General features: G+C 35.4%; 1 protein-coding gene across 1 annotated transcript in view; it reads left to right on the forward strand.

Annotated features, from left to right (window-relative positions):
- Positions 1–13,292, forward strand: part of DACH1 (dachshund family transcription factor 1) — a 415,421-nt gene that overhangs the window by 163,340 nt on the left and 238,789 nt on the right. The gene's annotated exons all lie outside the window — the stretch shown is intronic.

Raw genomic sequence — 13,292 nt, forward strand, 5'->3', positions numbered from 1 at the left:
GTTCAGAGCTGAAACATTTCTATGATTAGTATGGCCATTCAGAGTGGAATTTGGCTGTCAGGCCTAATACTATTTAGCTCTTCTACCTTAGCAGTCTATGGTCTATTCAAGTTACTTCTCTCTCCATCATTCCATTCATCTGTAAAATGGGCCTAATGCCAATATTTTTCGGATAGTGTTACTGTGAAGGTTAAATCATACAATGCATATCAAAGTATTTAGCATAATGACAGTCACATACTAAAGTCAGTTATTTTTAAATCTGATGATTTTTCGTCTCTATCTTGACAATAGCAGCTAACTTAATTTTCACTCAAATCTCATCATGAAAATCTACAAAATTGTGACCCATCATATTTCACATACTATCACTTCCTAAGTATGAATGCTATAATTAGATAATGCATTGCCCTTTTTGAATGCCCACTCTTCGACCCTCAATATTTGCCTTGCCTTTTACAATATGTCCTTCAGTTACCAAGCTGACTCACCCCATTGGTTGTATTAGTATTACAGAATTCACACAATTAACTGCCCTCTGTACTGGAGGGTCAGGGAAGGCTGCAGAGAAAACAAGCCTTGGTTATTCCCTCAAAGGTCTTACACTATAACTGGAACTGTAATGCACATAAAAACATATGAAATCTATAAAGATGGTCTAGAAATTCTGTACAAATGGAGCATCCATGGAGGCCTTAACCTGCCCATCATTTCTCATGCTTTACTCACTCTCTGCCTTAGAGCCCTTGATCATGCTGTTTGGAACTTCCATTGCCTTCTCACTTATCTCCATCAGTCAGAATCCACACTCATGTTTCAAGACCCACAGCAGATGCTGATTCCCTCTTTATTGTATTTGAAAATTTATTCTTTTTTTTTTAATCGCTCGAGACTTAGTATCATAAGTAACTGTATATTCTACTAATAAGAAATTCCTTTTTGGAGAAAAGATTGTATTTTGTTGTCCTTGTCTCTGTCATAGAATCTAGGATGGGTCTTTGTACCCACTGGTTACCCAACACATGTCTGTGGGCTCCACTAATGGAAGAAAGGAACACATTGGAATGTGTCATTAGATATAGACTCATGGACTTTGAGAATCATTTTTTTCTGAACATGCATCTGAGGCAGAGTTCTAGATATCAGAAAGTCCTTCTAATAGATAAATTGATTGAAATACAGAATTCTATCATTTGTTTTAAAAAATCAATGTAATAGCTGTTATCTTCCTAGAATTCTCTGTAAAATAATGCTGGCCACAATACTTAACCATGAAACAGTTTTTCCATTTGAACCAATGAATAAGAAGATCTATACTTTTATTCATAGTAGCATTATGTCTTAACGTATCTCTGCCTCAGTTCCCATATTTATAAAATGGATATATTTCTAACTCACAAAATCATTGAATTAAATGAAAGGATACGTATGAGGTGCTCAGAAGAATTCCTGGTACATATAAATATGTCAGCTCTAAATGTAAGTCCTTGGGGCACCTGGGTGGCTCAGTCGGTTAAGCAGCTGCCTTCGGCTCAGGTCATGGTCTCAGGGTCCTGGGATTGAGCCCCACATCGGGCTCCCTGCTCAGCGGAGAGCCTGCTTCTCCCTCTCCCCCTGCCTGCTGCTCTGCCTACTTGTGCTCTTTCTCTCTCTCTCTGTATCAAATAAATAAATAAAATCTTTAAAAAAAATAAAAAAATAAATATAAGTCCTTATTTAGTCATTTTAAGTAACACTAATAAGGCAATACTTTTTTTAGCTTTTTGGAACATGATGTGAGTATAGATAAATAAATGCAGAAATTTAAGAATTAACATAATGATTGGGATTTAAAGAGCAGCCTCTGCACAGTATTCTAGGAGAAAAAAACTCCCATGATAAAACAATGTCTATTCAAGCTTGAAAGGACAATTGTCGATGTCTTCTTCAACTCTGTGGTAGAGGCAGTTTATATCATAATTTCTTATAATATTGAGCATTAGTATTAAAAGGCCATTTATTAAAGAAAACACTTTCATAAAGTATTAAATAGAATTCAATTAATGTAAATCATATTAATAGCAATGTTTGGTGCTTATGTAACATCTATGTCAGATAATGAATTAAGCATGTTATTAAATCTCTGCAGGCTGGAAACGGCATACCTTTGTCTGTCTTAATATAATCCTTTCATTAGTTCATAGGCCTAGAATTCTCCTGGGAGTATCAAAAAGTTGTCAGGAGGTCTCTGAATTCTGGGGGTGGTATCTGAATCTTTGTGCTTCATGACTACATTTCTTGACAGCTCCCCCATGCATACCCCCAGTGGAGGGGAATGGTGAATGTGTTTTGTTTTGTTTTGTTTTCCTAACAGGTTTCTCAAATAAATTAGTTATGTACATTTTCTTCAGCTGTAGCAAACAACTTGTCAGTGGAAGGTGAAAACATGTATTTTAGGTGGAGTCAGCCATCTTACCTCTGCATTCACAAGCAGGAAGACAAGATTATCTTAGTTTTGATTTCATAGATTCTGTTTTTAATCCTCATTTGAAGCCACTTCTCTAAGCAACAGTAGTGTAATACAAACATAACTATTGCATCTACTTTTGTAATTTGTCAGTGTAGATGCTTATACCAAATGGTTTGTGTGTGTAGAGATTTACTTCACCAGAAATTTATGATTCTGATTGCTTTAGAACATCAAGATTGATGCATATTTACTGTAGTGTGTTTTCATCCTTATTGTTGTTGGTTAGTGATTATTTCTTTATATAATATTTTCATCTTGTATATTAAAAACATGTAGCAGGGGTGCCTGGCTGGCTTGGTCAGTAGAGCATGTAACTCTTGATCTCAGGGTTGCAAGTTCAAACCCGATGTTGGGCCTACAGCTTACTTAAAAAAATACAGTAACAAGTGTGATCAAGATTGAGATAAAAATTATAGAAAAATGATAAAACTCAGTTGAGTCATTAAAGAGTTTACTTGTTCTGGATACAAACCCCTGTCAGAGTAAAATATTGAAAGGGAGATGGATTAATTACTGGTTAGAGTCAGATTTCGTCTACACAATTGATTATATAACACCAACTTGTTTTTGAATTCCCCTAAAATGAAACATTTACAACATAGATACATTTAAAGTAGATAAATGAATCATAATGTCCTAAAGACATTTTGCCAAAAATCAGTGCCTACTGACATGTCTAGCATATTTCTCAAGGACAATATGGAGACGATATGGAGAGATGGGATATGACCTATGAGACTATTTGAAAAAGATTATGTGCTAGACTGTGTGATACTTAGCATTTTAAGGAAGATGAGCATGGATTTGAGTAATTCGGGATTTTATTACAGAAGTGTGTGTTTGTGTGTGTGTGTAAGGGAGGGCTGTGCTTCTATGTGTGTTTTCTTACTCAGTCCCTTTTCCTCTTCTTCAGTTGACTAACTCCTGTTTGCTGATATCTCTTCTTTCCAGAAATACCCCTACTGTGATGTTCCTACAACAGTCCCTTGGAACTTTTACTGCAGTATTTAACATGATTTATTGTAATTCTTTATACGTCTATTTCCAAAAATAGACTGAGCTACTTGAACTCAGGGACAGTATCTTATTGGTATTTCCAGAACACATTATAAGGTCATGCACATTAACATTTAATGTTTGTTGACTAAATGAACAAACAAATATGCTACAGAGGCAGATTGCATGGTGCTCAGGGCTTGGCCTCTGGATCAGATTGCCTTGGTTCACAACCTGGCTCTATAACTTTTTTTTTAAGACTTATTTAAAAAAACAAAACAAAACAACTTTTTTTAGAGAGGTTTTAGGTTTACAACAGAACTGAGCAGAAGGTACAGAGATTTCCATATACCCTCTGCCTTCACACAGGCACAGCCTCCTCCATTGTCAACATTCCCCACTGGAGAGGTACATTTGGGACAATTAATGAACCTACATTGACACATCATAATCACTCAGTCTGTAGTTTACATTAGGGTCCATTCTTGGTATTGTATATTCCATTGGGTTGGACGAATGAATAATGACCTGTATCCACGATTATTGTATCACGTATAGTATTTTCTTTGCACTAAAAAACCTCTATCCTTTGCCTATTTATCCTAATCCCCATCCCAACCCCACTCTACTACTTTTTATGTGTGGGTATTGAGTATGGCATTTTACTTTCTTGTGTTTCAATTTCCTCATCAGTAAAATAAGGATAATAATAATACCTATCTTAAAGGTTTGTTACGGATATTAGGAGTTGGATCACATAGTGAACTTAGCCCAGTGCCAGCCTACCAGTTAGATAATATAATACGACTGTGATTATTTCATTATTTTATGTACTATTCCACAATAAAATGAAAACATTTGGGAAGAGGGTATTCAGAGTGTTGGAAATGGCACCTGCTACAGAGGAGAGTTGGATATTATTTTGCAATTGGAGCAATGGGTGTATTTTGGGGTCAAATTCAAGATGATCTATAAAAACAGATTAATAGTCAACCAGAGCCACTGCACATTTAGGAACAGGTCATGGTATATGCCAATGAAATAAAAGACTTAATACATTCCTATTGGTTCAAAATCTAGCCAACAGTAATTGCAAAGAAGATCTACTGAATTTGAAATTTAAATCAAAAAATTTAAGAAATAAAGCTTTTTCTTTGTCACTATGGAGCCTACAGTTTGTATAAAAGTTTAGTTTAGATAGTGCCTATTTTAGTTGGAATATCTTTTAATATTAAATTTAAATTTCATAGAATATGGTTTTGAGGTATGACAGGAACTGTGAAAAAGAAGCCAATAAAGTATTAAATCTTCTCAAAATCTTAAGGAAGCCATGTACTATTGTTTCTAATTATTTTAGGATTTGTCCCTTAAGGGATCATAGTCATTCTTTGTGGATAATTATAAAGAAAGACGTTTTGTGGTAGACCCATCTATGGCTTGAAAGCCTTATGAGAAGAAGAGAAAATTATAAGGTGATTAAAAGGTTAAAAATATTAGCTTTCTAGACAAACATGTTGCTCAACAACATTTGCAAACAATGTCCTCACTGGGAGAAATATCATATATGCTGATGAACAGTATATGCTATGGAAATATAAAAATAAACAATATTAAACATTTATATTTTTTAATTAAAACTTTAAGTTTCATTAAACTGCTTTTTAATCCACAAAATATTAATACAGTCTGAATGTATTTTTATGATGAATCACTAGATATACTTCTAAGGTGTCACTTATCATTGATGTAAGTAAATAATTCATATGATATGCTTTGACAAAAATTAATCTTAAAAAATATATTCCCTAAATTAAGGAATTGAAACTAAGATTATTATATTAATTCTGAGATTAATATAACTAAATACAATACATTAATTTTAAAGAATTTTTTAATGTAGCCCATATGTATAGATTCTAAAAAAGGGGAGAGGGGCTTATAAATGTTAAGGACTGGATTATCCCAAGTATGTAACCTGTCCAACAGGGACTCTCTTTAGTATTTTGGCTGTCATTATTTGTTAACTTAAATGTTTATGAGTAGCTTAGTTACATTCTGATATGTTATAACTCTTTTGGGCATAATTTCTTATTCAGTATTTAGTAGCTCTAACTAAGCTGGAGATTCAGATATTTTGTCAGTGACCTGTGCAACAGGTTTTGTGTTAAATAAATTTCTGATACTATTTCAGGCCTAGATAGCGTGAGTTTTGAAGTCAGAGGCAACAATAATTCTTCTTCACCAGAGTAGCTAATTCCAACTCCTATTTATTTTTTGTTAGTGAAGATTTCAGTTTATTCATTTTAACCTTGTGTTTTGAGTAATTATCAAGTCTTACAACTCGTCGAATATGTGAATTTCTGCTTTTCTTGTCCTTAGAGAATAATTCACATGTGACAATTGTCATGTGGCCTGTGACACAGCATGGCTTGGTAATGTTGAGGCACGAGGGATTTCCATAATTTAAATATAAGCATATTGTTAGGAAGAACATATTCCACTAGGTCATAAGTCTCTAAACAAACTCACTGGAAATAACTGGTTTCATGATAAACCAAGTTTCATGAATACCTATTTTACCACATTCTTAGAGATTAATAATACATATCAGCATGGTGAAAACTCTGAGAAACTGTCCCACAAAATAAAAGTATTAAAAGCTTTGGGAATTTGTGAAGTGCTTCCACAACACACATGCACTTTGAATAGAATTAACTGGGCATTTCCCAAATTAATTTGAGCACAGAACATTTTTTAAAAATTATTTTAAATTCTTTTTCAAAGGAAATTTTATTTTGTGTTTGTATATGTATTTATTCAGTTATATACAGAATTTTCTTCTTAGTTTTGCTCAGTTTGCCATTACAAAATACCATAAACTGGGTCACTTGAACAACAAAAAATTATTTTCTCATAGTTCTGGAGGTGGAAGTCTGAGATCAGGGTACCAGCATGGTCAATTTTTGGTGATGGCTCTCTTCATTGGTTATAGATGGCCTTCCCACTGTGTCCTCACATAGCTGAGAGAGAGCAAACAAGCTTTCTGGTGTCTCTAATTATAAGGTCCCTAATCTCATCATGAGGTCCTCACTGATATGTCCTCATCTAAGCTTAATTACCTCCCAAAGGCCCCATCTCCAAATACCATCACATTAGGGCTAGGGTCTCAACGTATGGATGTGGGGGGAACACAATTCAGTTTATAACACCTGCCCTATAAAGAGTTGAGGGACTATTGGGTGCTTTGTGGTCATGAGCAGTAATCTGAGGGTGCTCTCCAAGTGTCAGCTGGTGATATTTTAAATGCCTGTCCTGTGGAACTTGGTATTTTGGTGACTGTGGGAAATCATCTCTTTGGTGAGTTAGTTCCTAACCTATTTGTACTGAGAAATACACATGGAAGTCCAAACAAATGAGAGATATGAGATTGAGAAAGTGCTCACATTCGCCATCATTGCAAAAAAAGTAATGTATCCTTCAAAATTTTGCTGTCTATAGAAAAAAAAAGCTCTGTGCAAAGGGAAAATATGGTAACAATATGCTTTCTGGATTATGTATATTGTTGTCTTTCAGAAAGTCGAAAAAATTCAACTAGCAAGTTAACAAGATCTTTCTAAGGGAAAAGTACCCATTTATAAACTGAGGATTATAAATCCGCTGCTTCTTTTAGTGAAATATATACATATATTAATCTTCAGAGGTTCTTTGCATTTTTTATTTTGATGGATCTATTTTATGAGGTTGATTTAATCTGGAAGATATCAATGATTATTTAAATTAATTTATAGTTCTCACAAGGGTAATATTTTTACATATAATTATCTGCTTTTTATTTGATCTTTAGAACTGAACTATACAATAAAGATTAAGAGGATAAATTATATCTAGTTTGCTATGTGTAGAAGTAAATCTCAGGCACTGATCAAGTTTAGCCAGGATCATGGTTTGTCCACAATGAATTATCTAAAAAATATGGCCAGTCATTAAAGTGTTAAACAAATAATGTGAAAAAGTTTGTTTTTATATTTTAAATTAAGATATGCTTTTGACAGATAATCTAAAATCTTCAGATATAGAAAAAATATGTATTACTTCAACCAGTGATTATCCCTTCTAATATGTTAGTATGTATCCTTCCAGTCTTTTTTCTATGTATGTTCATCGTTTTTTTACTTAATTTCCCTATCTCTCTTGTGCTCCATTATGTGCATATCTGAAGGTTTTATCTTGCTTTTTTCCTTTAATTTAGAACATAAGCATTTTCTCATAATCTCTTTATAAACTTCATTCTTCATGACTTCAGAATGTTCAAGTGGGTATGTAAATCCTTAGGGAAATTGTACCTTTCCAATTAGAAATCTGAATGTGTGTGTGTGTGTGTGTCTTATATATTTGACTGTATATTTAGTCATAGTTCTCATACATTTTGGCTTGGCTTTGTAGAAGTAGTTTACTAGAAAAAAATATGCAGAATATAAGCACACAATTGGAATTTTCCTGGGGAGAAGGCAAATTAACTCTTGTAGATTCATGGAGCAAGCTACTTTCACCCCAAAATTCTTGTTTGTATTCCCAACTAAAGACTAAAATCAATGCTCACTTGCTGCCATGTATTTTAGTTCTGCACTATTATCCCACAGGCTATTTCATTTTGTCTTTCTCTTCAAAGAAGGGAGTGTGTCTTTATTCTTGCAACGCTAATGTCTAGCCCATTGCTTGTCCTACAGTAGCGCCTTTCTCTCAGATAGATGGATGAATGAATTGAATGTTTGAATGGAACCCTTCTTTAAGCGGGTAGGATTTAGAACCAAAATTTCTGCTAGTAGCTACTTTTGCATTTCCTAACTCATAACCATCACAGTCTCTTTCTGGATTTTACATGTTTCTCTGTTCCAACTCTCAGGAAGAAAATTGAACTTAATTTCTCAAAAACTACAGAAAAGATTAGCAGAAGATGATGTCTATGGAGAAGGTTGGGGATTGAAAACTCTGTGATGTACCCTCCCTCTAACATTTTAAATGCCTCCACTCTTTGGATGCATTTAGCTTCTTATTAATTCATATCACTTTAGTGTTCTTTTGTTAAGTTGGATTTTGACTTCACCCTGAATAAGTACAATAAAGGACTAGGAAGAGTTGGTAAACATTATACAGTTGTGGGAGAGAGACAGAAATTAGCATGAGACTGATTTAATGGTGTGAACTAAGGAGAGACATCTGCCCAGGGATCTGTCTGGAAAAGAAAGCTTTTTTATTCAGAACTGCAGGAAAGAGCGTGCCTGGGTGGATTCCTAAGTAAGTGAGATATTAAGTGTGGAGTTAGACACCTCTAAGCCATTGCTCTCCTCTTTTAATGCAGATGGTTGAAAATACTAAAGGCTGCACTATGGCTGATGTGTAAAGCTGGCAAAAACAATTACCAAAGTCATAAATTTGATTTCATTCAAGCTGTTAAAGGTAATAATTTATTTAAGTGAGGTCTTCTGCTTTTATTAGAATTAGGAAAGTTCAGCTGTTCTAATCCTCTTGGGTAGAGCTGGGTTACTGTTACAGGTAAGATGGCTTCAAGGCCATTGATCATTCCAACAGGAAATGCTTTTGCTGATTGTTTCATTTCTTCTTTTCGGTTAAGTTTTTATTTTTTCTTTCCAAGAATAACTTCTTTCTTACAAAGTAAACAGGTCCACTTAAAAAAAAAAATCCTAATTTAATCGGATGTTTTCAGAGAAGTTACAGCTAACCTGTGGCTTGATCAAGGCCACACTTTCTAGTAAATTGGTAGAGCCAGTATTTGAAGATTGAGTTATCAAGACAATACCTTTGTGGCCAGAAGGCCACAGTACCACAATGGTTCTCTTGGAATTTCCCTAAAGCTCTGTGGAAAGTAATTTAAATATTCAAGTATTTTACAATTCGGTTCTCTTCGCTAGAGACAAACCCTCTGTTAGTTAGTGACTAAGACTGCAGTAAAGGTAAAACACCAAACCCATCAATAAGAGGACCTAACTGAACTATAGGTCATGGAGGATAGAGGAAAGTCTTGTTAATAAATAAACCTTCTAACTTCCCCTCTGCCAGGAAGTTATGTATAACTCCAAGGAGAGGTTCTAGTGGTCTTATTCTTATTCTGGAAAATTCTTATTCAAGTGTGAGTGACTTGACTATCCTTCCAAATCTTTTCTTCCAGTCCCTTCCATTCTTTGAGTAGATATCTCAAAACTGTGCTCTCTTCTAATTGTAAAGTAATCCTCAGTAGGGTGTTAGTTGATGGCTTTAGGGTGTTACTACCATCAGGGGTATTTGCATTTTAATGGAAGGCTTTAAAAGATCTTAAGGCTTCAAGACTGAAAGCAGTAAATCTCTATTGGTGGAATTGGAGGCAGTGTGATAGATGGGGCAGGAGATATCTGGGGTGAAAGGAGCCCACTGGGTCTATTCTAGTCACAGCGTGAACTAAAGTGTTCCTACCTAGTAGCCTGACTTCCACTTCCAGAGTGAGGGCAGTGAGGACAGCTCCTGTGGCCTAAATAATAAAGTACTCTTAAACAGTTGCATTTTCTTTAAAAGCAAAACAAATTAAAGGGCTAAAACTTTCAAATGTTAGTTTCCTTTTCCTTTCCCACTTTCTCCATGGCATCTTGCTTGAGATCTCTCAGTATCTCTGTGTTCTTTCTCTGGACCTCTGATGTAATTTTTTTTAATTTTTTTTTATTTTATTATGTTATGTTAATCACCATACATTACTTTGATGTAGTGTTCCATGATATGCAGAATATAAGCACACAATTGGAATTTTCCTGGGGAGAAGGCAAATGAACTCTTGTAAATTCATGGAGCAAGCTACTTTCACCCCGAAATTCTTTTATAACACCCAGTGCTCCATTTAGTATGTGCCCTCTTTAATACCCATCACCAGGCTAACCCATCCTCCCACCCCCCTCCCCTCTAGAACCCTCAGTTTGTTTCTCAGAGTCCATAGTCTCTCATGGTTCGTCTCCCCCTCTGATTTCCCCCCCTTCACCATTTTCCCTTCCTGCTATCTATTGTGGACATTCCTGCTATAAACATCGGGGTGCACATACCCCTTCGGATCCCTACTTCTGATGTAATTTAGGATTATCCTGACACTCAAAATTCCAAGCTTTTGTCATACCTTACTTTTCATTTCCTGGAAACTTCAAGACCACTGGAATGGATGAGGTAGGATACTTGACGAATTTTGGGAAAAGGGCTTCCTAAGTTGGATTAAAACTTATTTAAATACATAAAGTGAAAAGAAGAAAAAAAGAAAGAAAATAAATATATATAGTAATCCGGGCACTGAGTTAAGTTTTTAGGACACAAAGATATATTTTATACACTTTCTGCCATGTATGCTGGAGAGTAAAACAAATGCACAGATTACTACGATCAGTGCAGAGAGAGCTATAATAGAATTGTTCACCATGGGTTATCATGGTGCATAGAAAGCATACTAACTGAAGTGGTTAGTAAGAAGGATAGTTAAAGTTTAGCCAAGTTTAGCCAGGTGAAATGGGGATGAGGGTGAGTTGGTGTAGAAAAGGCCTTGGTGGCAAAGGAGGCAGCATCTATAAAGGTGGTGTAATGGGAGACCAAAGCAACTTGTGACACACTTCATTTAGGGGGGCCATGAATGTAAGAATAAAATGGTGAGATTGGAAAAGTAGGCAGGGGCCAAGCATTGGAAGGCTTTGGTGCCGTGGTAAGGAGTGTGAATCTTATGGAGAACTACTGATATTTTTAAGCAAATGGAAAACATGAATCAAATTTGCATTTTGGAAAAATCCTTCTGAGATCAGTATGGAGAGTTGTCTTGACTCTGGACTCTAGGCTTTATAGTGGAATGAAGTTGGAGGTAGATCTTAGAGGAGTTCAGAAGGCTGTAATAGTAGGTCAAATAAGAAATGAGGGATTGATCTGGAAGATAGAAGTAGGGATAGAGAAAGGAGAATAGATCAGAGAGACATCTTCATTGGGATGATATTTGAGTGTACAAGGGGGGAGGTTGGGGGGTGGGGGAAAAACAGCTGAGTCCTGGATTTTTGGCTTAGTCGGTTAGGTGCCATTTTGCTGAACCAGGGAAAGAGAGAGAGGTTTTAATGGGGAAGATGAGTTCAGATTTGGACAAGTTGAGTCTTAGATTATTAAAGAACATCTAAACAGAGATTTCCAGTAGACAGGCATTAATCTATGTGAATTCCAGGAGGAAGACCTAGGCTGTAGTTATACATTTAGCCATTATTCCTTAGCATCTCAGGGATGTCAACAGCAGGATTACTCAGGAAGAATGGAGACTATCAGAGGGCTGTTGATTAACCCTAGGCACATAACATAACAAGAGTTAAAGAAACAGCTGAAGATGAAGAATAATAATGACAAATAAGAATAAGTAGCCAGATAGATACTATAATATGAAGGAGAATGTCCTTATGGAATAGCATAACAAATTCACAGTCTCCTTGCTTTGGGTTCAAAGCCCTTCAGGATCTGGCCCCAGGCAGTAAATCTAGCATTATCCCTCTTCGCTCCTCATCTTTCTTGACCTATTTTGGCTCAATGGAGATAATCCTGTACATTCATACATTGTCATGTTTCCATTCATCTCTCATATTCTCACTGGAGTGCACTTTTCTTCCATTATTTTCCTCTCCATGCCTACGTAACTCATCCTGCAGAATACTCTTCTAATGCTTCTACTGCCATGAAATCTCATCTCCCTTCCCTCAACATGGAAGTATCATCATCTAGCCTAACCTCCAATCAGTATTCAGATTGCAACTTTCTTATGACACTTAGCACATTCTGGCATGTGCCATAGTTATTTATGCACCAGATTGTCTCTTAGGCAAGAGCATAAACTCCTGAAGACTAAAGAACCCATTCTCCCAAATTAATCTCCACAGTTTACTGCTTTGAAAACAGCAAGTGCTTAATAATTGTTAAATGATCACATATATTACTTACACTAAATAATAAAGGCAAGATCTTTGAATCTTCTGATGAGGCAAAGGATCTCAGTTGAGGTTCACATGGAAATGTGAACTTATGAAGGCTCTTTCTGGTGGTTCTGAGATGTCTAGGCACATATTGCCCAGATGATGGAAAAACATTTCACAAAAGCGCATTCATGATACAGGGGCAGAAAGGAGAAACATAATGCTAAGTGTGTTTGTTTCAAGAATTGCTAAAATTATATTCTTCATGTTATTCTCATGCAAAAATAGTAAACGCTTACCTCCTTTTCACCTTGTGCTTTTAAAATTTTAAAAGTTAATCTCATGCAATAGGCATGTAAAGGACAAGTACCGCTAAAACACAAACACAATGTATTTTTATTTATCTTAAAGGCAGATATAAGATGCTATACTGGCAGTTTCTCAACGACATCCTGCAAATAATCCTAAGCCCTTCCAGTTTATTTTAGTGGATTAAAGTAAAGCAACCTAGTGGGGCTGTTCATTTAAATAGAATAGGGTTAAATGATAACTTGACTTATCTTTTAAATGACAAAAAATAAAGAAATTGCAAGACCTTTTCACACATTAGATATGTAATGTCATTTATCATCTAGATATCAGGCTAGCAGTGCGAAGTAATAAAACATATCATCGAAAAATGTGCTATAGGTCTGAATCACTCTTTCATTCCACCTCCCAGCTAACTGTAGTATTAAATCAAACAAGCAGAACATTTCCTTAGGCAGCCATTGCCTTTTAATTTCCTGAAGAACCTTAAAATATCATTCATTACAAGTACTACACATATT

This window comes from Phoca vitulina, unplaced genomic scaffold (genome assembly GCF_004348235.1).
Source record: "Phoca vitulina isolate PV1807 unplaced genomic scaffold, GSC_HSeal_1.0 scaffold5, whole genome shotgun sequence".
Taxonomy (NCBI): Eukaryota; Metazoa; Chordata; class Mammalia; order Carnivora; family Phocidae; genus Phoca; species Phoca vitulina.